The 27,341-nt window shown below is 39.0% G+C and overlaps 1 long non-coding RNA gene across 1 annotated transcript in view; it reads left to right on the top strand.

The window, feature by feature from the left end:
- Positions 1 to 335: 335 nt before the first annotated feature.
- LOC133225224 (uncharacterized) overlaps positions 336 to 27,341 on the top strand; it is a 115,683-nt gene continuing 88,677 nt past the window's right edge. The window contains exon 1 of the long non-coding RNA XR_009729070.1: positions 336 to 515. This is a non-coding gene — a long non-coding RNA (uncharacterized LOC133225224). The remainder of the gene's footprint in view (positions 516 to 27,341) is intronic.

Raw genomic sequence — 27,341 nt, 5'->3', positions numbered from 1 at the left:
CTGTGAAGATCCTGTTTCCTGTAATTTGGTGCTTGGTTAGCACAGTCCTATCTTGATGTCTCATGGTGACTGCTGCAAATATCATAGAATCATAGAATAGTTAGGGCTGGAAAGGACCTTAAGATCATCTAGTTCCAACCCCCTTGCCGTGGGCAGGGACACCTCACACTAAACCATGTCATCCAAGGCTTTGTCCAACCTCACCAATGCTTCCTAGATAAATGTGAACACGCAGCGTGATTGCAGGAAAAATACTATCATGGAAAGGGATTTAATAGCTTTATGCTGCACTGTTTCATCTAAATTCCTGAGTGGAGGGTAAAGAGGAAGGGTTGAGCTTGATCAGGACAACAAGCAAAAGACAGTAGAGGGGTCCAGGAGGTGCCCAGCTCCTCAGATAACTGAAGTCTGGAGTTTTGCTTATCTTTTCAGTTAGGGCTTTTTAGATTCCAGTGTAAGAACAATACAGAAAATAGCCTAAAACACACAGACCATCCTGTTCTCTTAATAGTTCAGTGTAAGGCAACATCTTGTATGTCATTCCCTTTTATCATGTGTAATCAATGTTACATTTAATGCAGCATGACTTTTGAAGTGATTAAGGACCTGGTGGGGACATTAACAATGTAAAACTTTATTTGCATTTACACTAATGATTTTATAATGAGAGTTTTACTATATTAATGAGGACTGCTGAGAGAAGAAGGGAAAAACAAATCTGAAACTCCCCTAATGTCTTGCTTTAATAGAGTACCCTCTGCTAGCACTTTTTTGGCATAGGTGCTTATTTGCATGTAGGAAAATATGGGCATTTGGAACTATTAATTACTGAGTGCTCAATGTATTTTGTGGTAATTATGATAATTAAATATTTTAGAAGGGTTTTATAGAAAATTATTTATTTATACAATTCAGAGGGAAAAGTTTTTCAATAGCTGCATTTGTATCATCACGGTACCACATCTCAGTAATAAAATATGGGATAAAAATGCCTGTGAGAGCAGCTTACCTTTAGGCAAATGTATCCAGAAATGCCATGAACTGCTTTTCCTGCTCCATGTTGTTTCAGTGAGTTACAGACCTTTTTAACTGGAACAGGATACTTGCAAAAGGAGAGCTGTTGAGTCCAAATACTGGCAGGACCTCCCAAGAACACGAATTAGCCTTGGATCTGAGTTCTGAAAAGCAACATCAGCTGCTTATTACTACTTCCAGATGTTGCCTGAAGGAGAAATTAAAAAGCAAACCAGAAAACCCCTTAGAAAATCAAATTGAATTGTTGGAACAGACTGCACTTGAAGCAAGTTTTGTCCTATACTCGGCAGTAATAACGTAAGAAATGAAGTAGCTCCACTCAACACTTTGATTTTTGCAGTGCAGCTCTGAGGCTGCCCTCATGTAAGTACTTATGCCAGCAGTTTGCTATATTTTCACACGGTAGTTTTTCCTAAGCTCTTCTCTAAAGTAGAGATCAAAATATGTCATCTTTCTTGTTGGTGCATCAAGTATAACCTTGGCATGAAAAGTGAAGATGTTGGTAAAACAGACAAGCCCACTGAGAATGTAGTAATAGACTTGATTATTTAAGGCAAAAGCATTGCTAAACCTATCCATATTGTTTTCATTCTATTTAATGGCTTCACCTAAACTCTCTTGCTTTGATTTCCCTCCAATGGACTAGCACAGGTACTACCAGCGAGTTGGTTTTCCTGTAATTTCTGCAAATGCTCTCTTATAGTAATTAGATTTCTTGGCAGTCAGCCCTTAAAGTCAGCTTGCTGTCAAGAGATTGAATTTCATTGCATCTTACTTTAACACAGGTGATGTGACCTGTATTAATTAGGATTGCTATGAATAGAGTTTGGGAAATTAAGGATGCAGTTAGGCATTGTGGGACCGTAAGGCTCCCTGAATAAGCAGAGGTTTGCAGCATGAATGTCTGGGACAGGAGCAGGTGAAAATACCGGATTCTTCCAGAACCCCTCAATCTTAAACAGCCAGAGCTCTACATTAAATAACTCTGGTGATGCTGCTGGAAAAGATGTTTCAGTGAGGGAGGCAAGTGACTTTGTAGGTGGAATTGTAGAAATGGACAAGCTGTTGACTGGGATCTGCAGTGGCAGAAAGCAGGAGCTGGAGGGGAGCCCGAAGACCAAATTCTTTTGAGGTCTTTTCCTAGCAGCATAAATCCTGATTAAAGTACAGTGGACTCTGAAAACTGTAGCACTGCTACAGCTATGACATATATGATTTATACCTCTGAATCAAGTATTCCTTAGGTATATCTTCCAAGGACTACTGAAGTGAAGTCAGAGATAACAGTTGAATTCAGAGGTGGTTTTATCAGGCTTTAGAGGACAAAAGAGACCCTCACAATCCAGCTGAATCTAAAGAAAATAATCCTGTTGGCTTCAGTGGGTGAGAATCCTCAGTTCTAGAGTTTTTTTTAGTTTGCCACATACAAAGCAATGATTTTAGGCAATTATCTATAGTTGCAGAAGTTACCTACAGCATGGTATCGCTATTGGACTGAATGAGTGGATCTCTGGAAAGGGTTCTGTTGTAATCAGTAGTTCCTTCTTATAGTATCATAGGATAGTTAGGCTGGAAAGGACCTTAAGATTAGTTGCAACCCCCCTGCCATGGTGAAGGCTGATTTTAATATGGGTACTGTAACGATACAGCAGCACGAAACAATTCCCTAAAAATGGGTTTAAGTAGTCTATTTCAAACTACGCTGATGCTGAACTTGCAGTACCCTCTAATTAAACTTTGTTTCAGACTGTTTCTCCAGTAATTTACTTCTTTACAAAAACCCTAAGTAGGAATCTTCTTGCACAAGTTACCAGAAATAGGTCACAATCTAAAATTTTAACTTTTCAGTTTAGTGAATGTAAACATTTATGGCCTTGGAAAATAAACGTTGTCATTTCCCATCTACAGCTCTGTATAAACAGAGCATTTAAGTGGAAATGCAAATGTTCTTTCTTCTGCGCTTCTGTGAACACCTGAAAGATATATAACAGTAAAGTGCATGTTTTTCAAAGGATTTCTTGAAATCAGTTTAAACTTCTCTGAAGATTCTAGCAGGAGGCAGCTGAAAAGAAATGAAGAAGAGTCGTGCCAAGGAAATTACATTACTGTCATTGTTAATTTGCTTTAAATGACTGTGAAAAGAAGTAGTCTATCCGCTGTTAAAATTTCCCATTGGCTTACAACCAAGTGGTGAATATTATGTTTTATAGACTCTGACATGAAGTCTGTGTTTAAATATTTATCTTTTGAACAGCTATGTTTACAGGTAAAACCTTCCTCCAACTTAAACTTTAGCAATAACGTGATCTATTCCTCTTCTGAAGCTGTCTCAGGTGAAAATACATTAGCAGGTCAGGTTTTATGCAGTTCTTCAGATCTCTCGCGTTATTTGTTCAAATGGAGGTCAGTACTTTAAAGATCAGGGTGAAAATGTCTGCAGTATACTACATTCACCCTTGCTTGCAAATCTGTTGGAGCAATTTGGACTTTACCATAGAACATCGCTCAGTATTGACAGTATTGCATATTAGCTTCACTGCTGGGTTTTGAATGAATAGAAGTCGTCGAGGTCTTATTGATGTCATGTGAATCTGCCAGCTTTCAAAGCCTTTTTCTAGTCCTCCCCATTGCTGCTGTTATGGTGTTCAGGCTGCCACTTCAAAGCTATCACTTTAAGTCTGCTGACAGCATGGATGGAGGGCAGGCCACAGCTGAAATGATCAAAATACATGGCTGTGCTTCTGGCTAAGAGATAATTAAGTCAATAAATTGAGCTTGGTTTTCTTCTCCATAATGCTTTTATTTTCTAAACTGCAAAATATGTGTGAGTTCCAAAATGAGCAACCAGAATGCCCTGTGGATCTTTGCTGAATAAGAGAGGAGTGCTTTCCCCCTTGTGCCATGTAAAGGAAACGTTGAAAAGTGTCTACTGTCATATAAAGGAGCCTTTAAATTTATTGTGTCTGTGATTGTGGTTCAGGGAACATGTTTGAGCAGGTATAAATTTTGTTGGAGAGTCAGTTGGGCCTCATAAAGATGCCACTAGGAAGCCTGCAACTCTTGAGTACTAAACTTGTTAGTGTTATAATATCAGGGGAAGATATAAATCTGTTTTATGCGGTGCATCTATCCCATGCACGAGTTTGTTTGCCACTGGATGCTGTTGTTACAATGTCAGTTGTAATGAAATCAGGAAAGATTAAGCAGGATAATGCCTGTTTTAAAAAGAGAATTCCTTACAACCACGTTCAAGAGAAGGACCAAAGTAGAGCCCTGTCAGTCTTGGGAGGTCTGGCAGGATGCAGGGTGGCAGCAGGGATGGTTTGAGCCAGACCTCTGCCAGTTGTGGCAGAGGATGGTGTAGGAAGATAGACTGAAGTCCTTCACATTTCCATGTCTGAGTCTTCAAGCGGCATTTACCATCTGGGTGTGAGCTACAATCACAGATCCTTAGCAGCAGCTGGGGGGCTATATTTAATATGCTCACCTGCATCAATGAAATCAAAATGCCTTTTTTGAATTAAGCTTCAAATACTGCTTTTGCATTCAAAGGCACTTTTCCTAATTGTGAATGTCTAAGGGCAAATACCCACAAGATTTCTTTTTGCATATTTTTTTGTTAAAGTGATTCATCCTTTCGGAACTGCAAAGTGATTTACAGTATCAGCATGTACCAATGAACCACTCTGAATGGCAAGCCCTTACTTTGCTCCAGGTTTTTCATCTCCACTGCTAGTGAAACAAATTGATCGATAGCAATTAGTCTTCTTAATGGCACAAATGGTAGCCTTATGCTGAATAGGTTCTGCAGGCTTTGTCTGATTGAATTTATTTGTGTCTTCCTAGGTTAATCAAGTATTTCAAAGAAAGGTGCTCAGAGAATACTAAATTCTTTTTGCCTATCAATATTCTGAACAGCCTTTTCTAGCTATCCAAATCCACTTGAGCTGATATACATGTATTATACAAGATATTTATTGCCCATTTTTTGTAAATGCAGTCTTCTTGCAATTAATAAAGCTCTTAGGAGATGCTTTTGCAGGGGGCAGTGTCCTTCCTAGAGATACCAAAGTCATTCCACAAAGGAATTTAACACTTTGGGAAAATACGGAAGAAAAAAACCTGAACTCCCTGGTGCTCAAAATTGCAATAAGTAGTGTTTCCTTTCATGTATTTTTAACTTTGGTACTTCTGAATTTCAGCCCAGTAATTACAAAGAGATCTCTCTAAATACATCATGTGTCTTGCTCCAATCTTGAACGTGTTATTTAACAATATCTTTGAATTGCAGAAGTATGCTAATATATGTTTCAAAATAAACAGTTTATTCAGTAACTTCCAAGGGGAGGGAAAAAAACCTCAAACCACAAACACTTGCTAGACAAGAGTTGTATGGAAGTGTTCCCTTGCTGACATCTTAGAAGTGTGACATTTTAAGGATTGCAAAGGTGAAATCTAAATGAAAGTCACTTTTGATTAGCGGTACATTTGCTGTGGTGGTGCAGGTAATTTCATAGAGGAAAAGCTGCACCTGTTTTATCCAGTGCAGAGGCTGGGAGAGGATTTCATACCACTAATAAGTTGTGAGGTGTGTGGTGAAGTTTGTCCTAATTGCAAGTGGCGCTTCTGCTCTTAATGGTCAGCTTCCTCAAATAAATTGCTGCCATGTAGAGATGTTCAGATTGTATTTTACATCCCAGGTGCTCTGGCCAGGTTTTACCAGAGCTGTAACCTGAAAAACACAGCTGCAATTTAAAACTCAATCCTGTGCTTAGCCCTTTTAGTTGTGCACAGAGAGTGTGAATGGGAACATGGCTGCAGGATGCTTAGGAGGATGCAGACAGAGGATGTTCCTGTTGTATCCTAGTGAACACAACCTAGCCTCCAGCTTGTACCGGACCCCCTTTATGGTGGGGGAGTCCTGCCTTCAGGGATGCATGTGGGATTGGTGATGACCTTGTATCGGTTTAAATTCTTAGTTGAGCATTAGCAGTTGAGTACCTCTCCCTGTGCCCTGTCATGGTAGTGACAGGAATTGACTCCAATCCCTCCAGCAGTGAGAGGTTAACTGCACCCACCCTCCCCTGAAAACATCCCTCCAGCACTTAATTACATAGGGAAATGTTCCAGCCAGGCAGGCCAGAGAGCTAAAGGTTTGCTTCCCATTTATCAGGGAGGGCACTGACACTCCATTCTTTACTCCTAATAAGTAAAAGTTAAGTAAGAAAATAATTTTATTAATCTCATTAAGGTTGCTTTGTTTTAACAAGCAATAAAAATTATAAATAATTAAACAACCAAGGAAGCCATGTGCTAGCGGGTTATTAATGCAGGCCTAGGGCACGTTGTAAGTCATGGAGGTGAAGGCAAATTGACTTTAATCAAAAGGCCTGCATAAATTACTTAGTCATTCCAAGCCCTTTTCTTTTTCTTGCTGTGATAATATCAACGGTTTTTGTTTAGCTTTGCTTCACCCCAGCAAACACAGATATTTTGGGGACAGAAAAAAAAGACCTAGAAAATCTGCAGCATAGATTTCAATTTAATCACATTTGCCGAGATTGAGGCTGTTGTAGTCCCCAGCCACAGCACGTGGCTTTCCAGCTTCAGTGTACAGAGAGTCAGGTTTTTGGAGCCCTCCCCAGTTCAGTCCCTGATTATGACTGACAAAGTTTTCATGATCAGTTAATGAAAATCACTTTGGATGAAGTGTGATGGGAGACTTCTGCCTGAATTTGTACAAACCGAAGAGCCAGGTTGCCTTGAAATTTGTGCCTTAAGGATTCATTTTCATTGCTTTACTGTTACTTCTTGGTGTTGGTCCTTCCTGAAGGTCTTCAGAACAGCTGAAATGCAGCCCTCGGAAGGTCAGTGGAAGGCTGGTGCAAAGCAAAAACCTCATTTAAACTCAGCATTGCAAGCTTAAACATTGCAAAGGCCTTGTCCTGTCATTGCACTGAGGGCTGAATTCCCTTCAGGATGAGAAATCCAGACTGTTAAACCAAAATGCTGACTTGGCCATGTGAAAATGTGTTCTTTCAAGCCTTGCATTAAGATACATAAATAGATTTTTATATTTTTTTAGGTAGCAGTATAGCATCAGCACTCAGGAACTGGGACCTTATTAGCACACGTGACTGAGTGCATATGAGTTGTGTGTTTGTGCAACAAATGTGTGGCTTTTGTGGAAAACTGTTCCTCCTTGTATGTGATGTGGTAATTCCTGTACATTCTGATGACTTGGATGGAATCAATCCAGAAATCTTTGAAGAATGGAATTTGCAGAGTAGTGATTTTTATTTTTTAAACATAGAACATGTTTATACAGCAGGTTAGTTGCTACTACTTTTCCTACACTATTTGAGATATATGTATTTAATATGCATCCTTCATATATATTTGGTGTCCTCAACATAAAAAGGACATGGAACTGTTGGAACAAGTCCAGAGGAGGGCCATGAAGATGATCAGGGGACTGGAGCACCTCCCATATGAAGATCGGCTGAAAAAGTTGAGACTGTCCAGCCTGGAGAAGAGAAGGCTGCGTGGAGACCTCATAGCAGCCTTGAGTATCTGAAGGGGGCGTATAGGGATGCTGGGGATGGACTCTTCATTAGGGACTGTAGTGATAGGACAAGGGGTAATGGGTTAAAACTTAAACAGGGGAAGTTTAGATTGGATATAAGGAGGAAATTTTTTACTGTGAGGGTGGTGAGGCACTGGAATGGGTTGCCCAGGGAGGTTGTGAATGCTCCATCCCTGGCAGTGTTCAAGACCAGGTTGGACGAGGCCTTGGGTGAGATGGTTTAGTGTGAGGTGTCGCTGCCCATGGCAGGGGGGTTGGAACTTGATGATCTTAAGGTCCTTTCCAACCCTGACTATTCTATGATTCTATGATTCTGATCCACTTGAAGAGCACAACAGGGAACTGGACAGGTTAGCTTTTGGTGCTGCAACCGTAATTCATTTGGAAAGAAAAGAAACATATGAAGACTTCAAACTCCTTAAAACTCAACTCCCATTGCAACAACCAGACTTGAAATTGTTGCCATAGCTTTTAAAGGGGAAGGCATACATCTTTCCAGATTATCTGTAGTCACTATGCCAGTGCTGTCACTACAGCTTGTAGGTACCAGTGGTGCCACCAGTGTTGTTCTCTGTACAGTGTTTGTCAGTGGATGGTGTATTTCCAAAAAGGTGCTGCTGCTTTGTTTTTTCCTCATAAAGCTGTTGCAGTGTTCATGAATCTGACAGCTAGATTTATTTTTAAATATCAGTTTAATTACATCTGAGAAACTTGAGGGAACCAAGGGGGAATGGCTTTCAGGAAATCATGTTTAGGTGAGCTTAGTATTCATAACTGAGGTCTCAGTACCTGCAGAGAAACATCTGGTCACTTCATTAAGGCACTTACACAATAAATTAGGTCTTTTGAATATCTAAATTCACTTACTGTCCTGGTCTTGTTAATTTTAACTTAGAAGACAAATTTGTGAGACCTTCCACTTCCTCTCTTCCTCCTTGCTCTCTTATAGCTGTCCCTGTCTTTTGGAGGCAGTGAAGCTCTCCAAGTTTCATTGTACCCAAGACTAAGTGGGAAGACTGTGGGGCTAAGGGAAGGTTACCTGTCTGAAACAGATACCTGCTACTGGCTGAGGGGGATGGAATAAGCAGAGACTGAGTACAACTAAAAAGAAGGGTAAAATAAAGAAGTGCAGTTGTAGCTAAAACAAAGTCCTATGAAATCAGCTACGAAGTTGTGGTGCATACACAGAAAACCTTTCCTTCCTGCAAGCATCACAATTACTTCTCTTTAGCTGGCTCCAGAAAGAATTGGTAAGGGCAGAAATGATGGAACACCCTTCAGGCTAAAATGTCTAGTTCAGATTTCTTACCAACTTTCATACCCTGATCTCTTACCAGCTGCATCCAGGTTCAGGTCAGAGATAGTGCAGAGGAGAACAATAATTTATCTGTCATCAAGACAGATGGAAACTCAGTGAAGCTGCTTAGAGAGAGCCAGAACAGCAGGTAATTATTCTGGAGCAAAGGTATAAATGTAGGAATGTTGAGAAAAGTTACCATGAATTATGATGCCCATAAAGAATTAAAGTATTTAAGCAATATATGATGATAGGCGGTGCATATCTGGATAAGTATAGATTGCCTCAGGTAATGCTGTAAAGTGTCTTGACAGCAGGTTCACATTTAGATTCTCCCAGGTCTTATACCTTTATCTATCAATCTCAAATGAGCCTTCCCAAAAAAGCATTGGCCAGAGTATCCTGGGAAGGAGCTTGAGACAACTGATGAGATCAGGGAATCTGCCACTCAGAACCTTCAGTGTTCTGCTTCTCTTATCAGCCTCAAATGTGATATACCCTTACACATAAAAAATGGATGTCATAATGTGCAGCTCTTGGACTACTTCAACCAGCCAAGCAAAAGTGCCAGTTCATTTTTGGTTAAGATGCTGCGTAATAGCTGAATGTATGTCATGGTTGCATCTTAAGGCTGTGTCTTGACCAAAAGTAAGCAGCAGGTTCCCATAGGCTGGGAATATGTGTGTTGGAGCTGCACTGCAGTTTCTAAGTACAGAATTAGGGAGGGGAAAGGGAGATACTATTTCTCTTGAATGTATTAGGTTAAATAAAGTGAGATTCCTTATGAGAAAGTGTCTTGAAGATGTATTTATCCAAAAGGAAGGACATGGAAGAGCATCTGCAAATACTACAGAAACGTGTTTAGGATCAAGGTTCTCTGCAAAAAGGAGTTTACTCAGCCTGTGCCTGATCCCTGACACTGGTTGCTCAGCCAGCAGTACTGACACGCATGCAGAATAGCAAGCAGGTGTCCATTTCCCATTGCAATTCCATGGGAACAAGAACCTGCTTGGGCTCTGAGCTTTCTTTGAAGACCCATATACCAAAACCTCACTCTGTTCATTTTCCTATTCTGAAATCTTACACTGTGCTACTGCTTCTAGACAAATTGCAGTTAACCGCAATGCAAATGAAAAAGCCTCCTCTCAGTGCTGTGCTAGTTTAATTGCTAAATGAAGACAAGCACCTGACAGAAATGTTAGCAACATGACTTGTACCAGATGCAGAGATGCTTATTCATTCAGATGAGGCGAGATTCGTGATTAACAGGAGCAGATTTGATGGTGTAGGCTGCTCAGGGTAACGTCTGTCTCAAAACATCTTTGCTGGAAAAACAAACCCTGCCCTTGACTGCTGCAGATCTTTAATGCAATCCAGTGAATTTACACAGAGAAGAGTCTGGATGCTTTGTCAGCTGGGTGAGTGTCACTTGACTCTCATATTCTGTGGCTGATTTGGGGTAGCTGTAGGACCATGTGGATAAGCAGGGCTTTTTCAGTAAGTATACGGTCATCAGGACTGAGCACTGTGGGTAAAAATCATTTCTTATTGATGGCTGCAAGTTATACACCAAGACAGGGACCTGTAGTCAGGACTCTGCACTTCAAAAGTGATACTGACATTGAACAGAGTGGTGCTTAAGCCAAAGTTTAGGCAGAAGTTAAGCAAAGCATAAATGTTAGTTTTTAGCTGGATATCAGTTCATGGTTCCAACATGTAAAGTACAATATTCTGGGAAAAACATTCATGGTTTTCCGAGTTTGACCTTTTCCATGCAACAACATTCTAAAGACAACAATGAATCACTTCACCCACTGGGGGAAAGCTCTTAGATCTGCTTTAGGAGGAGAACAAAATATAAGCATTAATACAGAAGTGTCACATGGCTCTTCTAGAGTTCCCTCCACATCACTGTAGTTGTCACAGCCTGATAATTTTGTTACCAGACAAGTTGGGAAGTGAATTGCATAAAGGTCCTCTTACTGACATTCTACAAAGCTTTTAAAACCCTCCCTACTTTAGACTGTAATAAAAACATCAATGATGATAGTTTTTGCAATGTCTGTGTATCTAAAATGGGGTGGACTGGACTATCCCATTTTCCTGAGTTTCTAAGAAATCTACATTCTCGTATGCATATTTTACAGCTATTTTGACAGCCAGTGCATAAACATACAGAATAAATACATCTATCAGCTAAAACTATCTCTAGACATTGTCATTTTCATTTAAGCTTGCTGATGATATACGCAATAATCACAGGAATGTATTTACTGAAAGCAATACAGGCTGCTGTGGTATATTACAATATTAAAAGCATAAATTCCTTCATGTGGGGAAAGGAGTGTAATATGCAAAAAAACATCAGGCAAGTGGGAAAAACTGTCACTAAATTTGGCAGTGAAAATGCTTCATGAGAAAGGTGGAGTATTCAGATTGATTTCCTGTATAGAGGGAACTCCAGGGGCAGTGTCATCTCTAGAACTGAGTCTTAGACAGTTTGTGCTCATTGCCTCTTTCTGAAGTTGTTATCTTATTAATTACTTCTTGTTGTATCAAGACTGCTTGGAAATGCTCACACCTACGGCTAACCTGTTACTAATGAACTAGTCAGTGCTACTACAGAAGATTCTGATATTCCCAATCTTGAGTATAAACAATTACTCTCTGAAAGGGTGTGATCGTATTTAATGCTGAGATTTCCTCTGAAGTTGAGGCTTTTAAGGAGCACAGTCGTGGCAGCAACATGGCAGAGCAGAAAACAGCTTTGTGCCAAGCACAGCAAGAACTCAGCTGGGGGAATAGCAAAGAAGTATAAATACAGTTTTCATCTTTTCAAGCTTAAGGAAGCAAATTGTTTGAGAAGACTTCCCAAAACAGAGTAAAGTAAGGAAAGCTGCATGGGATTCAAAGATCCTACGTTTGTTCTGACCAGATAGAGACTGGTTTAAATGTTGGCACATAAAAGCATAAATTAGTGTATAACACCCAGGAGACCAAGAAGTATTTTTCTGCCTCCAAACCATAGTTGTATTAACTCACTATAGTAAGTACAGCTGCTTTGTCAGTTATAAGGAATGTCTGTTATAAAAACCAGGAGTAATTTGCAGCAGTATCCCAGAGTATCCATCGGGTTCTTGTGCTCCCTTGTGTGCATGGGCCACTTTTAAAAAGGAGTGTGAACTCGTGAAGCAATTGCTGCTAAAAATCCCTTCCATCCTCAATGAAATATATTTTAATTCCCATCTTTTTAATGTTTATTCCTGTGCTATTTATAAGAACTTGTTTTGCAATCCCAGTGCTTTATTAACCATAATTACTCTGAAATGTGCATCATTGCCCTTTACGTGGGCTATATAATACACACAACAGAACATTGTGAGCTGTTTCTGCAGTGAAGCTGCATCAGGGAAGACTGGTGTGCTGTATGCAAACCAGAGAGCACAATGTTCCAATGGCTTTTTGTTCCCCTTGGTCTTGTTCCCAGCAGGATGGCCTAGATTTGGAGTATACATATTAACATTACCTACCAGACACAACACGATGAGTAAGAAATCCAGTGGTGTGTTTTAAATTGCTGCATACTAATAATGATTCCTTTAAAGACAAAATTGCAATCTTCCCTCTTTATTCTGGGAGAGGAGCACATGGCTGTGGCTTAATTATATTTATTTTTCAGAGTAGTTCATGTTCTCTACCCTTACAAGGCACTTATGCTCCCTTCAGATGAAAATATCTGTATATGAGAAATAGATTTTTAAAGCTGAAGAACTTTTGTTGCACGTAAAATAAGAATATTGTTTTAAGCTTCATCTATGGCTTTGGAGCTCTAGGCTGCACAGGGAGAGGTCAGCAAGTGCTTGTGTATCCTTTGCATCTGCCCTGCCACACCTCCTCCATCTCTATGGCCCTTTCCATGTATTCCAACCTTTACTATCTTAGTATCTGCTCTTTGGAGCCAAGAAAGAGAAATTAATTGTTGTAGCCAACAATTTACTTATAGCAACAGACTGGGATTTCTTTTTACTGCAGTAAATTATTGTTCTTTAAACCGATTAAGGTAAAAGGCTGGAAGTCCAGTGAAGACTAAGGTGAAAAAAGTATAAAGTTGTAGAATAATGCAGGTCAAATGGGGAAGAGAATAGTCAACAAGATTTGATTTGTGTATTTTAATATGCAAGACATTCCTGGAAGCATTCTGTGTGCATTGGAAGTGATCAGAATGACATTCAAACTGGCCAGTAACTGTGATAATGCAAGATATGAAAAAGGCATTTGATGTGAGGTAACCTTATGTCTGGCAGAACACCAGTATATTCCCTGGAACATCTGTCTATGACAAGAAGCTGCACACAAAACTGTGTGGCACTTTGTATGACAGAGTTGCATCTGAGGATTTTCCACCTCTCATATATTCAGCAGTTGACACACATGTAAAATCATCTTCAATGTGATTTTTAGATCTTAAGCATCTTAATGTAATTACTGTACCAGCTTCTGACACAATGATTTCTATAAAAGAATAAATCTCCTGCGTGCATGGGGGGGCACTAATATAATAGTTGATATTAAATGCAAAAACATATCAGTAAACTGAAAGCTTTAATTCTTCAATTGGATAGCACAATCTGTTATCCTAAATTAAATTTCCAAAGGAGTATTTTCTCAGATATTACATACTTCATAGGTGACAGGGACACCACCTAATTAGCTATTTATATGCAAGGCATAGCAGGAGATAATTAGAAACATGGATTATGCAAAGGCAATCAGACTGACAGAGGCCAAAAGAAGCTAACGTATTATATCAAATTTGTATATAAGCTTATACAGTTTATCATGTGTCATTTGGGTTGTATTACAGTAATACTTCATTTAATGTGTTGGTACACATATTACTGTAATTCGCTAATTTGTAAATTAAACATGTGCTCTCCTAAAAACAATATCTATTGGACCAATGAATCAGGCTGAAGGAAGAGGCTTAATTAAGTTACATATGTATTCTGCCCCACGGGAAATGCCCTACACATCTCTGATTGCATTTGTCTGTGTTCAAATATGGGCTTTATGGGTTACTGCTGTCCTCAGCACATCTTAACACATACTCAATATTTGTATTGCCAAAGCAATGGTGAATGCAGTGTGAAGTGCAAGGGTGGTTGTTGCTGAGCCAAGGAAAAAGAGGGTGACACTGGTTAATGTTCTTTCCTAGAGTGAGGTAGAGCATTCACATCATGTGTCTAAATTCAAGCATGTGGGAAGAGAAGGTCATTTGTTGTGTAAAGTACATAACTTTGATGTGTAGCATAGCTAGTCTGTGTAGCTTATGGGAGAAGTAGGCTCCTAAATTAGCTGCTCTGAATCCCTCCATGAAGGTGTTTAATTTTTTACCACTGACTGTATAGAAAGTCTAAGGGACTTGCTCAGCCAGGTAGTGTCGAAATGAATGACAGATTGACTGTCCTTCTCAGGTATGCAGATAGAGAAGTTTTCCCCAGTTTATGACCATCTCAGTCAAACAGATTTTATAATTTGAGAATTAAATATGTCAGGCCTGCACATATCCACATGTACCTATGCAATCACTACAAGTCTTTCTAAGCTTTTAAACAGTTGGCAGATTTGTTTCATGGGCAATTGACCAGTCAACAGTAGATCCCGGTACAGCTGCTGAAATCTAGATGATTCCCCTAGACCCTACAAGGTCTAAAAACTTTGTGTAGTCTGTTTTTACCACCTCTTGTTAAACATTCAGAAGAAATTATCTTTTTAGGGTGAAAGGAGGGTCAATTCTTTGAAAATGTAGGAGAATCATGTAACAAAAGCAAAGGATGCATGAAAGCAAGAGATGTGAGTAACTGTGTCACCCAGGAGACTGGTGGCTTTTCATCTGGGAGGAAAGAAGAATCTGTATTACGTTTTGTCCAAATGACACTTAAGGTAAGCAGTGAAGAACAGTGCATTTTGGGTTGATTCATATCCATTCCTGTTGTTCCTTTTCGTTTTCTTCTGGTACTGTAGTAAAGCATTTCGGGATTATTAGCACTAGATCTTGGGTAGCCATCAACAGCTGGTTTCTCCAAGAGAGCTGATGTGACCACGGAGGAGTCTAGATATGGCTGACATTGAAACTGCATTCGACAAGTTACTCAAATAAGGTTTCTTTCTCTTTATATCTGAATAGTTCTAATCTATAGTGACTCTGCATGCTATTTGTGAACTTGAGTGGGGTGCAGCAGAGGTTCTCCTTTATAGCTTGAAATTCCTCTGATAGCTCATACAGTGAAACAGCAGCAACACTCCAGCTGATGTCTCATGGGAGCTGGCAGTATGCAGCTTCTGACAGTGTGCTTCCAAAATATCATGGACTCCCCTTTTATTCATACTGTAAGCCCTGCCTTAAATAATTTTACTGACATATGCACCTTGGCATAACTGAATGCAGAATTTACCTCCTGGAACTTTAAATGCTTTCAATATTTATTCTTTGGTCTTTAATAGGAGGATATTTGTCATCTTAACTGGATTTCTGGATGAGAATCAATGGAACATTAGTTTTAATTACAATATATCAATGTCATACTGATACAATTTATATGTAATGAAATTAGTGTCGGTGATGTAGTGTACTGTCATCAGTAAATTCTTCATGATAACTATGAATATCAAAACCTGTTTTCTTTACATTATTTGCAGATTGATTCATCCAGTACAGTCTAATTAAACAGACACCATTTTAAAAGTGATTGCATATTAATGTTGGATGAGGTACGAATAGATTAGCCCACCCAGCTCTGAGAAAGGAACATCTATTGTAGCAAGTAATAGAGAGATCATGTGGTGTGGGAAAAGGATTAGATAGGGAAGCAAAATAGAGTTTTGGTTTTGCTACAAATACTACATTGTAGGTTATCTTTTTCAGAATCATTTGCATCTCAGCATCTTTATTTCTCAAGTTGTTTTATTCTTTGTGAAATTATATAAATAAAAGCTGCTATATAATAGATATTTGTTGCGTGTTTCACATCAGGTATGTTTTACTGGCTCAGGCCTACAGTCTTCAATAACTTCCAAGGTAAAGCTTGAGACATCAAGCTACCTGAATGTCTATGATTGCCCTCAGCTTATGTATCCTGAAATAAAACTATCTCAACTGATTTCACATCTCCAGATGATAGCAGAACTAAATGTCAGACAAATAGACTATTGGTAGCCACTGACAGACCGATAAAATAAAACTAATTAAAGGTCCAATAAGGCATTTATTTTTCTGTCTCACAGATGAGTGGCAATTATTTAATTGGCTAATGAAAAAAAAAATCAAGATTAATTGCTTGTATGAAATTAAGCAAACTGGTATTTGACTATGTTAAGAAAGTGTTTCTGAAGCCCATTCAGTGCTCACCTACAGCATCCCTTAAACTGACATCAGAGTCTAATTCTTATGCAGCAACAAAACTTAGGATTCACAGTAAAGGGTTCTTAAGAAGGTTACATACATGAAGCATCCCTCTGAACAAATATCAAATGACAACTGGGGTGTTTTGCTCTCAACCTGGAGCTACTGTGTGAAAACACTTCTTCTAATGAGATGAAGTCAGCATTTGTGTTATAGGATCAGGGCCTTACTTCATAAACATACCTGATTTTTTCTATCATTTCTTCAGTTGGTTTTCATTTTCTGTCCCTTACCTATCTTTAAAAGGAGGCAAAATAATTAAGGTGTGCACATGAATGTGAAGTAGTGCTTCAGTATTTGCAGTTGGGCATAAGTTACTGTCCATGACCTGCAGGAGGGTTTTCAAAGTTCTACCACACTCTCTGCACCCCAAATCCCCGTAGCCTATTTTCAGTGAGATCTGTTGTTAATTTATTTGCCTCTGAATCTTTTGTTCCAGTTTTCTGCTCTTGAAGGATAATTAATTTTGGTATGCTCTGTAAGAATACTTCTCTCTCCTCCATTAATAACATCCTCACTTGGATAGCTCAGAACATCCAAATCACTTTGGCAACAACAGATATGGAACAAGGCATTAGGATAGTCCATGTTTACTTCCTGACTCTTCCTGAGAGAAGTTTGCAGTTGTTCTTTGATGAAGAGTAGTGAACAGTAAACACTACTGAAATGAACTGTCTACATGAGAGCATCACCTTTCCCTTTATTTGATATGTTTTTATGATGTTTGGTTGAATATAATTATAGGGTTTCCTAAGAGAATCCTTACCTGCTTCTAAATGGAGCTGGAGAAATAGTCCTGTAGACAAAGATATCAGTGTGTGTCTGGAAGGGGAAGAGAACTGGGAAACAGAAAAATGCAAATGCTGTCACTAGGGATACTATGAGTAAGCGCGTGAGATTGCTGGCAGAGCTAGCTTTATGTGCGTTTTGTGGTAACTGAAAAACAGTTTTATAGTTTCTGACTTTGGTTCCTCAAAAAATGGAGACTGAGGAAGGTGTGTGTTAAGTTCCTCGAAGACAACTTCCTGCTGCAAGTAATAGAGGAACCGACAAGGAGAGGTGTCATGCTTGACCTCGTGCTCACCAACAGGGAAGGGTTCATTGGAAATGTCGTGCTCCAGGGCAGCCTTGGATGCAGCAACCACGAGATGGTCGAATTCGAGATCCTTAGGACAGTGAGAATAGCGTGCAGCAAGGTCAGTGCCCTGGACTTCAAGAGAGCAGACTTTGGCCTCTTCAGGAACCTGATTAGTAAGGTTCCATGGGATATAGCCCTAGAGGGCAGGGGGGCCCAAGACTCTTGGTTGATCTTAAGGTCCTATCCAACCCTAACTATTCTATGATTCTATAAATTCATGTTTGGAAAAGCTTGGTAACTGCAAGAAAGTCTGCAAAGTTTTCCAAGGAAAGTGGAAAAGGTGGCTCCTCCAAGTAGAAGCATGAAATCAGAATAGTTTGGATTGGCAGGGACCTTTAAAAGTCATCCAGGCCAACTTCTTCAGAGTTACAGCTTGAGGAGATTGAATAAAATGTTTTTGGGAAATGTAGCTCAACCACTCAAGGTTGTAAACAACATGAACCCATTTGATAAATGCTGCAATGAATATTTTCTGGTTTTTTTGCAGCACATGAAGCCCTCAGAAACAGCTCCAGCTTTGCCTTCTAAAGTCGTAAAAGAGAATCATAAAGAGCAACCATGAAAAATACTGATGTATGAATGATCTGTGGCCCTGCTTGCTCCTTGCTGCACGGTGTGAGAAATCCCATACAGAATGCTCCCTTGCTCCTGGTCCAGGACTGGTTCTAAGTCTGCTGATGCTGGAAATAAGTCTTGCTCGGAACTTTCTATTGCTTGGAATGGGCACTTGTCTGGCAATGGTGTTACTACTGCTGTCATCCAGACCAAATGAGGAAAAAGAGGTAAGAATTATGATGCTCACGCTTGTTACAAGCATTATTCTTTCACTTGTATATACAAAATGTCCTTTCTATTCCATTACATTCATCATGTTTAGATGTACTTTGTTATGGTCAATAATCTATTACTTTAGACGCCTGATTATTGAGAGCAAGGAGTGTTGGCATTTCTCATAGGCAAAAGGAATTTCCTGCTGTTTTTTTCCTTTTCTGCTTAGGTGAAATATTACAGCTTCATAGATGGTAAATTAAATGTCAAATGTAATTTGGCATCTAAACCATGAAGTCTATTTCTGTCCTAAGAGCAAACCTGACAGATGCTTTCATGTACTGGCTGTATAGGGAGCTATACAGGATAATAAATCACTTTTTAGTATGTCATCACAAATGGTTCAGCATAACTTCTTCATGAAAGCTGAGGATATCTATAAGTGCTTTAAAAATCTTTTCACACAGCTGGTAAACTCAAGTTCTGGAGTTCCTTCAATCAGCTTCAACATTTGGGGTTTTATTATTACTATTTTCTTATTTTTTTTCCCCTAAATCATGTAAACATGCCTGTAGTTGAGATGATTAAAGTGTGAGATGCTTGGTTCCTAAGGTGTTTGATCACAACATAATCATGAGAAACCCCCATAATTCCTATTTAAAAATAGAGCACCAGTAAGATTAGGTCCAATAGGAGAGCGAGAACTTATTTAAAAGGACCCCAGAAATCTCCACCTGAATCTGTAGGAAGAATAAAGCCTACCCAGAGGTTATTTTTAATCCACATCACAAAGTGCTGTGGATCTTTTTTATTAACATGGTTTCCATAAGGCTGTCATTGATGCATCTTCAGGTGCTGCATCACATCCTTGTGTGCATATGCACCTTAAAATGCCAAAAAAATGGTTATCAAATTAAGGGAAAAGCTCCAAAACACCCATAAACTGAAACCTTGGTGTTGTAAAACCAGTGCTGAAACAGAACCAGTATTCCTAATGAATAATGAGTCCTTCTTGAGGCAGATACACATTGGGATATAATTGACATATGGTTGGACTCTATAATCTGAAGTCTTTTCCAACCTAAATGGTCCTATGGTTCTATGACATAATGGTAGAAAATCAGGCACATGGTCATCTGGTGAATAGCTTGCTCACAAATACCTTAGCCATAACAACAAAGCAGCTCTTAAAGTGGTGTCTGTCAATGCAGAAGAATGTCAGTGGGTGTCCGAAAGATTGACATTCAGAATTGCAATAAAATCCACAGCCAACCAAAGTCATCATATCTGGGTAGATCATAACAGACTTCACTCATAGCAGCCTGGGTAATGTGCAGAGATCCTGAGCTATCGAATCGTCAGCAGAAATGATTTTTCTTTAGCTGGTGTTTATTTTGTCATTGTTTTCTCAGCCTCCTTAAATACATGTCAGCATTGACCATTAGAGAGATGAAAGAGCCTGAGATCAGTATCTGGCTGGAATGCTGCCTTCAGTCTTTCAGAAGAGATTAAATTTGTACGCCGGGGCGTTCATGCGGTAAATACGATGAAGGAGGAAAGCACAAAGTTTTATATAAAATTGATAGTATTTTCAGAACAGAAACATGGGAGTTAATGTATTGGATCAGTGCAGTGTCTATGTAGCACGTAGCTGTCACTGACAGGGCTTAAACCGCGGGCTTCAGAGGCAGCCCAAACAAAAGGCTCATGTAGTCTAAGGAACTCTAGGGGCAAATTTTCTCCCATCTTCAAAGATACAAAAAGCTCTAGAAACCTTCCCTGCAGCACAGGGGTTTATCTGCCTTCTAAAGCACTTTGAGATTTTTGTTTTGAACTCATAATTACAACCCAAATGATATATGTCTAATCTCTCTGTAACTCCTTGTAAGCTCTCAGACTCACAGATACACTGAGTCAAGAAATCCCACAGCCTGATTGTTCGGTTTTGCTATCAGTTTTGACAATGACATCTAGTGTTGCTGGGAAGAGGAATGTGAGCTCATTAGCTTTGTTCCCCCTCTGCAAAATGGTAGTAGTAGCACAGTTACCATAATAGTGTTCAGCAGAATATCCACATCCTCGATACATCAGCCACATCGATTCCTAAGCTGTGGATCCACCCAGAGGCTGAGGGAAGCAATGTGTCATTCCTGAATTTATGCATCAGGTCAATGGCAGCACTAGGAATACAGCCCTGCTCACCGAGGCTAATACGCTACCCATTAGACCTAATTCTCCGCCAGCCACTGCTAAGTGATAAACACCACAAAGTATGTAACTTATCCAGTAATATGCAGTAAAGCACTGTACTTTGTGGTTCTTTAATCTCTGTTTTTTATATTGCCTATGAAATCAGCAGAGGAGGAGTAAAAGGAGTGAACACAGTGCAGACATCTTGCTGATAGATTGCTAATAATCAAAATGTAACCTGTCAAACAAGGGACAGACAAGTCAGTATCTTTTTATTCTTGTTTCTTTCTAGCTGCCTAAAGGAGGCTGCGAGACTGAATTGCATAAAACACGTGCAGATTGATATTTCCTCTCAGCATATTTATATAAAAGGATGTTAAAACAAAAACCATCCCTGGGAAAACACTCTGTGTCCAAGACTATATTCACTTTCACTTTAACACATTCATTGTGACTCAGTGGATTACTCCAGCCTTGGCTACTGTAGTTGATTGATGACTCTCCTTATCCACCCAACAAGGATGTTGCATAAGAAGCAGTGTAAAATGGGAGAAGTTTTTGAAACATCAAAGTGGCATGAGAGAAAAATGTAGTCCGTGATTTGAAGACTGCTGCATCTGTTTAACTATCTGTATCTCTTCAAGAAGTGAAGGTTGCTAAGTGACCAGTATTACTTGTCCACTACCGAATCAAGTGAACTGTTTATCCCTACCTCTTTCTGCTACTGAGACCAGTTGGGTGTTGCATAAGTGGGTCCTGAATATGCTCATGTCTGCTAGTCACAATGTGCAGCCAAAAGTATGCTGTGCACATAACTTCAGCCAATAGTTTCCCCATAAATTTTCTTGGAGGTTGCTGTGAAATTCATGGCAAGTGGAGCTGGGTCTCATTATGCTAAACAGCCCTTCAACAAACACCTGAAGGCAAGCAAATAGCTCAGTGTGAGATATCAGTGTGGGGGCTAGAAAGTTCTGCATTTCCTTAATAGATGATCTGAGAAGTGGTATGATAATGTACTGTTACTAACCAGCAAAGGTTGTTTCCTAAAGTAATATTGAGATAAAATTCCATCCTATTCACGATAAACTCCATCCATATTATAAGCAGTAAGGAAAATGGCTACATTGAGAACTTTATATCTATATTCCAGTGTCACGGTATGCACTATAGGACTGCTTTGCATTGGCAGTCAAGTGCAGTAGCTAAATAAAGAAGGAATGAGGATAAAACTCTGCTCCTATCTGTGCCATGTGCAAATGACCTTGGAAATAGGAATACAACAGTGCTCGCCTTGGTAAAGTGCTTTGAAGAGTCTTGTAAAAGAGTGGAGAATTAATACTCCTATCCAGTTACATGCAAACACAGTTTTGCTTTATAAAACAGTAATAGAAGAGAATTATGTGCATATATTTTGATGGGGTGATAAGACATGGCTTCTTCTCACTAAAATATTCATGGTGAGGTGTACCTTTCCCATCAAGTGACTGTAAAAGCTGATGTAATGGAGTTCAAGATTTACTCTCTTCCTGAATAGTTTTGTACGAGGTTTTGCAGCTCATCAGGGGATTGTTTTTAAACTGCAGGTGCAGGTGTTTGCAATGCAAACCAGATCCTCGGCTGTTCAGAGATAGTATAAAGGTGGCTGTACGTGGAAGATCTTGTAGCAGTGGATCTGGGGAGAGAGTAAGGGTTGGGGTGAGCTGGGGATTCTGGAGAGGGATTAAGATTGGGTTGAATTTAGAGTTTGGAGTTGAAGGTAGCCCTAGGAGCAAGCAGATATTTTGACTGGTTCTGAGCTGGAATGAGCTTAGATATCGATTGCAAAATGTGGACTCTGGGCTAAAATTGAAGAAGTCACTAGAGGTAGGTCCTTGCGCAAGGATTGCTCAATGGTGATTTCCAGTTTCTTAATTAGCATTCTCCAAGATGTTTTCAAACACTTGGTAATCCTAAAGCATTTCAATCCTGGTTTGTTGAGGCATATGTAGGGTTATGCTGGAGTGCTTTAAATTAACAATTTCTCATAAGAAACTCCTGAATCTTCTTGAAGCTGTAGCCATGGCTCTGTTCTTGATTTTGGCCAACTGTTTCCATGCATGTTCTCTACCTTTAATGTTTTCTTCTAGTGTTTGTCTTACTCATTAACAGACTGCTTACCATTCACTTGAAGTGCTTATAAGGATGCTGGTATACGTGAATACCTTGTAATAAGATGTACAGCACAGTGAAATCTTTTGGCAAGGGTTTAAAGCAAGAATGGTGGGTTTATAATCTCTAATTCTGAAAAACAGTAGCAGAATCTGCTATATTCACCACAATAGGGGTTAAGCCCCTCTTCAGCATTAGAACAGCATTTGCTCCCCAAACTCACTCTGCTGCTGTGTGCCCAACGAAGTACCACACAGGGTGGATATATGTGGTTGAGAGTGCAATGTGATGAATAAAGAGAGCAAATCACAAGACTGCTTTTTTACCCTCCAGTTAATGAGCAGATAGGCCAACGTCTCTTCCAAAGGCACATTCATTATAATTCTAATTAGTAATATGTATAAAATTGATTTGCATACCTAAAGGAAGAAAAACTCCCTCTGAGAAATGCTAGAATTACCAGCTTAGGAAAAATAAAAGATGATTCTCTGAAGCAAATCTCATATTTTTCTGCTGCAATTAGCTGGGATTTTTTTAAGTTGTTTATTCTAAGCCTTTAAACATCTTTCAGCCAGCAGAAAGAGTCAACCATCTTTCAAAGTATGAATTGGCTGACTCTGTACCTGGAATCAAAACACAGCTGATTCCAAATCAGAAGGGTTTTAAGCTGCTTCTTAGATCCACCAAGTTGTTCTGAGGATGCAAATCCTTGAGCTGATATTATGTCAAGATAAACTGACAAAAAGCAAACCAATACACTTGTTCTGATCTTGTTTTACATCATGAAGCGTACAAGGACAGAAAATCTGTCATTTGGTGTGTCTGTGAAGTATCAAACATCTTTTCATGATTCATAAATAATGAATAGTAAAAGTATTTGTTAGAATTACATTGCAGGGAAAATCTCTGGCATTCACCTAATGTCTTGCATAATCAAGTGCTTTACGGACATTAATTAATTTCAATCAGTAGAACAGTGTTGAGATAAGTCTATTAAACAGCCTAGAGTGAATAGTTATAATATTGAAATCGTCAATACCAGTGTTTCAAATTGTGTTACAGGAATGATATACAAAATCAATGGCTATTAATAGCATTTACTGGACTGAGCAATGCTCTGAGTTCCAGTTCTATGTAAGTAAAACGTAGCACATAAAACAAGAGTGTTGTTATAGCTGTAGCTGTTTGTTTTGTGTTCAGTGAGATACGGAATGTTTAACATATGTTGAAACAAGTCATGTTTGTAATCCAACATGTATTCAGTGTTTTAAAGCAAATGTGTGTCAGAAATATGTCTAATTTAATTGCAAGTAGCTCAAAATTCAGCGGGAAAGCTCCAGATTCAAGCAGTAGCTCTGGAAAGACGCTTAGAAAACCGCTTGAAATGATCTTTTCCTTTTAAGCTTTCGGGTGTAGCAGTTTAACCTATGTTTGACAGCCTTGAAAAACAGGGTCCTATATTTGCATACACATGCACTGTTTAGGCATATGATTTCATTCAAGTGATTTAGGTATTAAATTCTTTCCTGAATTTAGGGCTTCTTTTAAAACTTTATTCAAAACTCACAATTGAAATGCACACAACCGTGTCCATCAAAATTCCCAGTGACCAAGGTATTCCAAAACATGAGTGGACTTCTGATAAAATGTTGTGTTTTCAGAGAGAAAACAATAATTTAGCTGATAGTTCAAGAGACAAAGTGTGTTTTATTTAGAAATTAATGTGTGTGTATATGCATGTATATGTACACGTGTGTATAATAATCCTTCAAATGTAAATGAAAACATGTTCTATTCACATGCTGTAATTGGTCATGTTTTACCATGCAAAATACTAATCCTTGTTCTAATAGTTTCATATACCCAATAGTTACATACACATTTCAACCACTGGTCTGTGATATACACTATATAGCTTCTAATTTTAATGTAATACTTGACATCTGAAAATTCAGGCAAATAATTTCCATTACTTCTTATCAAAATGTGCATGCATTGTTGTAAGAAATGGAGATGGTTGTCTTCATCCCTATTGCTGGCATGGAATATGATTTCTAGCACTGCTAGAAAGTATATTGCTAGGTTATTTGGTTGTTTTATTTAAGGAAATCCCTTGATGATAATTCTATCTGATAACATGTATGAGAAGAGTATTACTTTAAAAACAAACAAACAGTACAAATACCAAACCCATCCGCAGCCCATCCATATTTATTGTCATAGAGATGCTAAAACCAGGAAGCAGCCAGTGACTGAGCCATCCATCAGTTGGACACATGGCATATTTATTGTTATTATGAAATTGTGGATTGATGGCTAGTGAGTACACTTCCAAGTTATCAAGTCGTCCTCTGTACATATCTTTGTAAAAGGAAAGCACTAGTTTCTTGAAGTTGTTTAAACAGGTGGCCAGCACCATGGTCTGAGTTTTGAAGTGGCAGAGAAAGTAGTAAGGTGTTGACACTGGGTACAAGTTTGGGAGCGATCACACATGCTGTACAGGGGGAGAAGGAATGAAGGATTAAACTAGGTTGCTGTTATTCTGAGTGTCTTCCATTGTCTCGTCCTCCATGAATAGCTTTTATTTTTATTAGCAAGTTTACTTAAAAATAAAAACATAGGATGTGACTTTTGTCCTTATGCAGAAAGAGACAGTGCCAGGTCAGAGTCCACACAGCAATATGATTGAGCAAAGACACTTCTGAAGTACAGTTCTCCACTTATAAGCTTCTCATGTGCCATCCACTCATTTCTCTTAGTTTTTATTAATTTAGGGAAAAAGAGTAGGAGTATTTTTAAAACCTTTTTTTTTTTCTCCCCTATACCTGAGTACCTAAAATACATATTGTGATGAGAATAAAACTAAGAGGCCAGGGACTATCTAAGACCATAGGAACAGGAATCCGTAAACAAGCTCATCCAATATATTGTCAACAGGAGACATATTTATGGTGAAATGGTTTTCAGAGTCGAAACTATTGGGTCCTCTTTTTTTATCTGTTCTCTGGCAGAGGAATGATTTAAAGTGAACCTCAACTCACATTTCAAATAATAGATGACAGGAGCTCATCCATTCCAATATAATTCACTGCACTGCATATGTATGGGGGAGATTTTAAAGGAAAACCAGGGAGTTATATTTCTAAGTGAGACACCAATTTTTTAAATGTGGTATTTCCTCCTCACTTTCCTTCTGTTAAACTTATTGGCTTCCCTGAATGGAAGACTGCATTTTTGTGTTAGGTATTGCTCTTTGTCTCGTGACAGCTCTAGAGCTAGGGGTGCAGGGTAGGGTGCTTATCGATATTCTGACTGGGTTCTGGTAGCTTGTTTGTTTGTTTGTTTCTTGTTTAATTCTTGTTATTTCTCAGGTATTAGTTTCCTATTCACATATAGTACAATTCACTTTCCTGAAAAACGGTTAGTGCTCAGAGCTCGCTCCTTGCATGTGTCTGAAATACGTGAACCCCAGTTCTCTTCAATATCATAAACCTGAAAGTGAAGTAATTTCATTAATCTCTTAAGATTTCTGGATTGGGTATTTGGGGGATGAGAGGGTGGGGAATGTTGTTATCGATTTATTCAATTTGAATCCTGGGTAATGACGTTCCCTATTGAAAATCTCCCTTTGTCTGAGAATCACAGATCAGAGACAGGGTATAGCTGAATGCTGAGGGTGCTGGGTGCTTTCACAGCCTGGTACTGTGCTTGGGAGTAGAATCTGGAGCCTTAAATATTTTTTTGGAGTCAGATGTCCAGACTAAAATCCTAGAAATGGTAGAGGATGACTACCTTGGTTTAAGTGAATCAAAGGCTATTCACAGGTTTTTGTCCTAGTTTTTAATGGGTGAGGTTCCCATTCATTGCTTCAGAAATGCTTTGACATGATTTGGACATTGCATACCAAGTCCTTACTGCATATGCTGCATGTAAACTAAAGCAGATGCTAACATAAAATGTGTCAGAGTTGTTCTAGGAGAAAAATCAGTCTTTTGTGGTTCCAGGCAGTTTTCCTACATGAACAGAATGTTTTATATTTGGAGGCAACTACTTTATGGCAGGAGTGACAGATATGGCTTCTCTTTGAAGGAAACAAAGTGCATAGTCAGTGTTTTACTTTCCGTTGAGCTGCAAACTTCTGGTAAACTTTGGCTGATGAAAGCAAAATTAAGTTGTTTTAAAATTATAGGGCCAGGGCATTATGGCACAGTAGATTTGGATGCTGTCATCAATTGCTGCACGTTAATGTTGGCTGGAAAGGCGTTCATCAAGGCATTCACTAAACCAAAAGACAGAGTAAACAGCAACGTGGGACCTGACAGTGAGTGAATCTTGGGCAAGAAGGGGATATGTGTGCCAAAGCAGCTGAAGTGACAGGTTTCTCTTCATATCCATTTGTTTATCACCTGTTCTTAATTCCCCTTTCATTCAATTCATTTCCCTGCTCTTGGGAAAAGTCAAATTTAATAATGCCAACCTGTACAGAAAAGTATATGCATATTCATGAATAGGAATTATTGTTAAGTTCCAGTTGAGTTAACATTGATCATGGCAAAAGGCAATTAAATACACTTATCTTGTGGAGGAGAAAAAAAATCTCAAATGACTTTTTTTGTCTTGATCACATTTGAAATGCATTTTGACAAAAAATAAACCATTGAAAGGTATCAACTGAGAATCCTGTATTTCCTGTCTATAAAGTTCTATCCTGTTCATC

Source organism: Neopsephotus bourkii, unplaced genomic scaffold, assembly GCF_033783945.1.
Source record: "Neopsephotus bourkii isolate Nb327-2 ecotype Australia unplaced genomic scaffold, CSIRO-AGI_Nbou_v1 NB_1749, whole genome shotgun sequence".
In the NCBI taxonomy this organism is placed as follows: Eukaryota; Metazoa; Chordata; class Aves; order Psittaciformes; family Psittacidae; genus Neopsephotus; species Neopsephotus bourkii.
The sequence above is the reverse complement of the archived record's forward strand: the minus strand, read 5'-3'. Positions and strand labels throughout refer to the sequence as shown.